This window comes from Triticum dicoccoides, chromosome 1B (genome assembly GCF_002162155.2).
Source record: "Triticum dicoccoides isolate Atlit2015 ecotype Zavitan chromosome 1B, WEW_v2.0, whole genome shotgun sequence".
Taxonomy (NCBI): Eukaryota; Viridiplantae; Streptophyta; class Magnoliopsida; order Poales; family Poaceae; genus Triticum; species Triticum dicoccoides.
The window spans coordinates 183265075-183272276 of NC_041381.1; positions in this window are offsets into that span (position 1 = coordinate 183265075).

The window sequence follows — 7202 nt, forward strand, 5'->3', positions numbered from 1 at the left end:
ATCTCATATGTTCCGCGACATTTTGAAAATGTCTTTGGTGCCTCTACTTAAACCATTTAACTGAACTATCACGTAGTTATCAAAACGTGTATGTTCGATGTTTGAAACATCCACAAACGACGTTTGGGGTTCAGCACACTGAGCAGTGCATTAAGGACATAAGCGTTCTACTGTCCGCATAATCGCTACTATCAACTTTCAACTATATTTTCTCTAGGAACATATCTAAACAGTGGAACTAAAGCGCGAGCTTACGACATAATTTGCAAAAAGGTCTTTTGACTATGTTCAAGATAATTAAGTTCATCTTATGAACTCCCACTCAGATAGACATCCCTCTAGTCATCTAAGTGATTACATGATCCGAGTCAACTAGGCCGTGTCCGATCATCACGTGAGACGGACTAGTCATCATCGGTGAACATCTTCATGTTGATCGTATCTACTATACGACTCATGCTCGACCTTTCGGTCTCCGTGTTCCGAGGCCATGTCTGCACATGCTAGGCTCGTCAAGTTAACCCTAAGTGTTTTCGCTGTGTAAAACTGTCTTACACCCGTTGTATGTGAACATAAGAATCCATCACACCCGATCATCACGTGGTGCTTAGAAGCGACGAACTGTAGCAACGGTGCACAGTTAGGGGAGAACACTTCTTGAAATTTTGTAAGGGATCATCTTATTTACTACCGTCGTCCTAAGCAAACAAGATGCATAAACATGATAAACATCACATGCAATCAAATAGTGACATGATATGGCCAATATCATTTTGCTCCTTTTGATCTTCATCTTCGGGGCTCCATGATCATCATCGTCACCGGCATGACACCATGATCTCCATCATCATGATCTCCATCATCGTGTCTTCATGAAGTTGTCACGCCAACGACTACTTCTACTTCTATGACTAACGCGTTTAGCAATAAAGTAAAGTAAGTTACATGGCGTTCTTCAATGACACGCAGGTCATACAAAAAATAAAGACAACTCCTATGGCTCCTGCCGGTTGTCATACTCATCGACATGCAAGTCGTGAATCCTATTACAAGAACATGATCAATCTCATACATCACATATCATTCATCACATCCTTTTGGCCATATCACATCACATAGCATACCCTGCAAAAACAAGTTAGACGTCCTCTAATTGTTGTTTGCATGTTTTACGTGGCTGCTATGGGTTTCTAGCAAGAACGTTTCTTACCTACGCAAGACCACAACGTGATATGCCAATTGCTATTTACCCTTCATAAGGACCCTTTTCATCGAATCCGTTCCGACTAAAGTGGGAGAGACTGGCACCCGCTAGCCACCTTATGCACCAAGTGCATGTCAATCGGTGGAACCTGTCTCACGTAAGAGTACGTGTAAGGTCGGTCCGGGCCGCTTCATCCCACAATACCGTCGAAAACAGGATTGGACTAGTAACGGTAAGCATATTGAACAACATCAATGCCCACAACTACTTTGTGTTCTACTCGTGCAAAGAATCTACGCAATAGACCTAGCTCATGATGCCACTGTTGCGGAACGTAGCAGAAATTCAAAATTTTCCTACGTATAACCAAGATCTATCTATGGAGAAACCAGCAACGAGGGGAAGGAGAGTGCATCTACATACCCTTGTAGATCGCTAAGCGGAAGCGTTCAAGTGAACGGGGTTGATGGAGTCGTACTCATCGTGATCCAAATCACCTAAGATCCTAGTGCCGAACGGACGGCACCTCCGCGTTCAACACACGTACAGCCTGGTGACGTCTCCCACGCCTTGATCCAGCAAGGATAGAGGGAGAGGTTGAGGAAGACTCCATCCAACAGCAGCACAACGGCATGATGGTGATGGAGGAGCGTGGCAACCCTGCAGGGCTTCGCCAAGCACCTACGGGAGAGGAGGAGGTGTCACGGGAGGGAGGGAGGCGCCAGGGACTCAGGTATAGATGTCCTCCCTCCCCTCCACTATATATAGGGGCAAGGGAGAGGGGGGAGGCGCAGCCTTGCCCCTTCCTCCAAGGAAGGGGTGCGGCCAAGAGGGGGGAGGAGTCCATCCTCCCCAAGGCACCTCGGAGGTGCCTTCCCCCTTGAGGACTCTTCCCTCCCCAAGTTTCCTTGGCGCATGGGCCTCTTGGGGCTGGTGCCCTTGGCCCATATAGGCCAAGGCGCACCCCTTACAGCCCATGTGGCCCCCGGGGTAGGTGGCCCCACCCGGTGGGCCCCCGGGACCCTTCCGGTGGTCCCGGTACAATACCGATGACCCCGAAACTTGTCCCGATGGCCGAAACAGGACTTCCTATATACAAATCTTTACCTCCGGACCATTCCAGAACTCCTCGTGACGTCCGGGATCTCATCCGGGACTCCGAACAACATTCGGTAACCACATACAAGCTTCCTTTATAACCCTAGCGTCATCGAACCTTAAGTGTGTAGACCCTACGGGTTCGGGAGACATGTAGACATGACCGAGACGTTCTCCGGTCAATAACCAACAGCGGGATCTGGATACCCATGTTGGCTCCCACATGTTCCACGATGATCTCATCAGATGAACCACGATGTCAAGGACTCAATCGATCCCGTATACAATTCCCTTTGTCTAGCGGTATTTTACTTGCCCGAGATTCGATCGTCGGTATACCGATACCTTGTTCAATCTCGTTACCGGCAAGTCTCTTTACTTGTTCCGTAACACATCATCCCGTGATCAACCCCTTGGTCACATTGTGCACATTATGATGATGTCCTACCGAGTGGGCCCAGAGATACCTCTCCGTTTACATGGAGTGACAAATCCCAGTCTTGATTCATGCCAACCCAACAGACACTTTCGGAGATACCTGTAATGCACCTTTATAGCCACCCAGTTACGTTGTGATGTTTGGTACACCCAAAGCATTCCTACGGTATCCGGGAGTTGCACAATCTCATGGTCTAAGGAAAAGATACTTGACATTAGAAAAGCTTTAGCATACGAACTACGATCTTTGTGCTAGGCTTAGGATTGGGTCTTGTCCATCACATCATTCTTCTAATGAAGTGATCCCGTTATCAATGACATCCAATGTCCATGGTCAGGAAACCGTAACCATCTATTGATCAACGAGCTAGTCAACTAGAGGCTTACCAGGGACAGATTGTGGTCTATGTATTCACACGTGTATTACGATTTCCGGATAATACAGTTATAGCATGAATAAAAGACAATTATCATGAACAAGGAAATATAATAATAATAGTACTTTTATTATTGCCTCTAGGGCATATTTCCAACAGAGGGAACCATAGGATAGCACCAAAATAAAACATACAACTCAAAACAATCACAATCATCAATCAACCCATAGGACAAAACGAATCTACTCAAACATCATAGGATGGCAACACATCATTGGATAATAATATGTAGCATTAAGCACCATGTTTAAGTAGAGATCACAGCGGGGAGAAGAGGTGCTACACCGCTACATAGAGAAGGAGAGAGTTGGTGTTGACGGCGGCGAAGTTGTTGGTGTAGATCGTTCTCACGATGATTCCCTCGGCGGTGTTCCGGCGCCACCGAGAGAGGGGGGAGAGAGCACCCCTCCTTCTTCTTGCTTGGCCTCCCCCCTAGACGGGAGGAGGTTTTCCCCTCTAGAACATGGCCTCCATGGCACCCGGAGGGGCAAGAGCCCCTCCGAGATTGGATCTCTCTCTATTCTCTTTTATTTCGCCTTCCTGTTTTCTGGCCTTTCACCGTTTCTTAAATTCCCGGAGTTCAGTAACTCCGATTGCGCTGAAATTTTAACACGGTTTTCTCTCTCGATATAAGCTTCCTTGCGGCCAAAGAAGAGCCCTAACCGACTTACGGTATGCCCACTAGGCATCAACGCATGGCCTGTGGGGGGAGGTCATGGCCTGGTGTCTAGTGGAGCCTGTGGGCCTCCATTTGCTTTGATTTCACCTCCCAAAAATCACATATATTCCAAAATAATTCTCCGTAAAATTTAACGCGTTTGGACTTCGTTTGACATGGATATTCTGCGAAACAAAAAACATGCAACAAACAGGAACTGGCACTCAGCACTGGATGAATATTTAGTCCCAAAAATAATATAAACTGTTTCCAAAATTACATGAAAGTTGTAGAATATTGGCATGAAACAATCAAAAATTATAGATACGACAAAGACGTATCAGCATCCCCAAGCTCAATTCCTGCTCGTCCCCGAGTAGGTAAATGACAAAAAAGATAATTTTTTATGTGGAATGCTACCTAGCATAATCTTGATCATGTAATCTAATCATGGCAAATATTAAGGCATGAGTTATTCAAAGCAATAGTCTATAATTTTACATAAAGACATCAATACTCAGGCATCCCAACAAACAATCATGTCTTTCAAAATATCAATGCTAAAGAAATTTATCCCTGCAAAATCATATAGCCTTGTCATGCTCCATCTTCTTAACACAAAGTATTTATCATGCACAACCTCGATGACAAGCTGATTAATTGGTTCATACTTTTTAACGCGCTTCAGATTTTTAAACCCCCACGCAATACAAGAGCGCAAGCCATGGATATAACACTATGGGTGGAATAGAATACAGTGCTAAAGATTAATATGGAGAAGAAAAAATAGTAACAAAGTCTCACATCAATGCGGCTAATCAACGAGCTATGGAAATGCCTATCAATTGATGTCAATGTGAGGAGTAGGGATTGCCATGCAACAGATGCACTAAGAGCTATAAGTGTATGAAAGCACAATATGAAAACTAAGTGGGTGTGCATCCAACTTGCTTCCTCAAGACCTCGGAAAATTGAGGAATCCCGTCATCAGAATATACAAGGTAAGTTCTATAATGAAAAATTCCCACTAGTATATGAAAATGACAACATAGGGGACTCTATAAATGAAAAACATGGTGCTATCGGAAGCACAAGTGTGGTAAAAGGATAGTAACATTGCCCCTTCTCTCGTTTTCTCTTATTTTCCCGTTTTTCTTTTTTTTTCTTGGCTATTTTAGGCCTCTTTTTTCTTCTTCTTTTTTATTTCTGTCTGGAGTCTTATCCCGACTTGTGGGGGAATCATGGTCTCCATCATCCATTCCTCACTGGGACAATGCTCTAATAGTGAATACAGATGATCATCACACTTACATTTACTTACAACTAAGAATATGACTCTATATGAATGCATGCTCTGGCAGTGTACCAGGATGTGCAATGATCTAGCATGGAAAAGATATCAAAAAATGGACAAGCCATGAGAATAGCATGCTAGCTATCTTACGGTCATGCAAAGCAATATAAAATGAATGCTCAAGTCATGTATATGATGATGATGCTGGTGATGGAAGTTACATGCCAATATTTCTCGGAATGGCTATGCAAATGCCATAATAGGAGGTATGGTGGCTGTTTTGAGGAAGATATAATGAGGCTTATGTGTGATAGAGTGTATCATATCACGGGGTTTGGATGCACCGACGAAATTTGCACCAACTCTTGAGGTGAGAATGAGTAACGCACAGTACCGAAGAGGCTAGCAAATTGCGGAAAGGTAAGAGCGCGTATAATCCATTGACTCACATTAGTCATAAAGAACTCACATACTTATTGCGAAAGTTTATTAACCCTCGAAGAAAAGTACTACTAAGCATGCCCCTAGGGGGATAGATTGGTAGGAAAATACCATCACTCATCCCCGACCGCCACTCATAAGGAAGACAACCAATAATAAATGATGCTCCAACTTCTTAGCATAACGAGAGACTATACGTGCATGCTTCGGGAATCACAAACCTTAACACCAATATTCTTACTAAATCACAATCATTCACTAGTACCTCCCACATATTACCATCTCTATATCGCAAAACTATTGCAAGGAATCAAACATATCATATTTAGTGATCCACAAGTTTTATGTAGGATTTTATGACTAACCATGTGAACGATCAATTCCTGTTGGCTCTCTAAATAGATATTAGTGAAGCATGAGAGTTTAACTATTTCTACAAAATACTTGCCCACGCTCTAATAAGTATAAGTGAAGCTAAAGAGCATTCTACAAATAACGGTTTTCTATATATAGAGAAACAGGCATACAAACTTCAAATGATATAAGTGAAGCACATGAAGCATTCTATAAAGCCATACTCTAAAAATATAAGTGAAGTGCGTGAAGCATTCTATAAATCAACCAAGGACTATCTCATACCAGCATGGTGCATTATATAAATAATAAATAAAAAGCACATGACGCTCCAAGAATTTACGCATATCATGTGGACAAAACAAAAACCAAGACATACCGATAATTGTTGAATAAAGATGGGATGCCTTCCAGGGCATCCCCAATCTTAGAAGCTTGAGTCTCCTTGAATATTTACTTGGCGTGCCATGGGAATCCCCAAGCTTGAGCTCTTACCTCTCATCATTCTTCTCATATCGATACCTCCTCGATCTTCGAACACTTCATCCACACAAAACTTAACAAAACCTTCGTGAGATCCGTTAGTATAATAAAGCAAATCACCACTTTAAGTACTGTTGCAAACCCATTCATATTTTATTTTTGCATTATACCTAATGTATTCTAACTTCACCATGCTTATACCACTCGATATAATCCATAGTTCCATCAAAACAAGCAAAACAATGCATCAAAAATGGAATCTGTCAAAAATAGAACAGTCTGTAGCAATCTAAATATTGACTATAGTTCTGCAACTCTAAAAATCCTGAACAATTGGTACAAAATAAAAAATTTGCATAGCAGTACTGTGTAAAAAATTCAGAAATTTTGACGTTCCGGTAAAAAATGTAAATTCACGCACTACAGTCAAAGTTTCTATTTTCGTACTGCACATACCAAACAAGCAATTTAAACATCGTAAAGGAAAATCTTGGCACATTATTTTTATGATACAATGGATTTGTAAAAATGGATAATTATTTTTGTTGAAAAGTTTTTGTAATTCAAGATTCAAAAAAATTCCATGGGCATGAACAAAGTTCAAGGAATTCCCCCACTTCAACGGTATTCGTCTTTCTCACTTTCACTTTTCCTTTTGAAAAGTTTTAGGTTCCCCTCTATTTTTTTTAACTCTTTAAAATCACACAACATAATAAAATTACTCTATCAAACTTCTGGGTTGTCTCCCTAGTTGCACTTTATTTAAAGCCATTAAGCTAGGCATAAAGTGCTCAA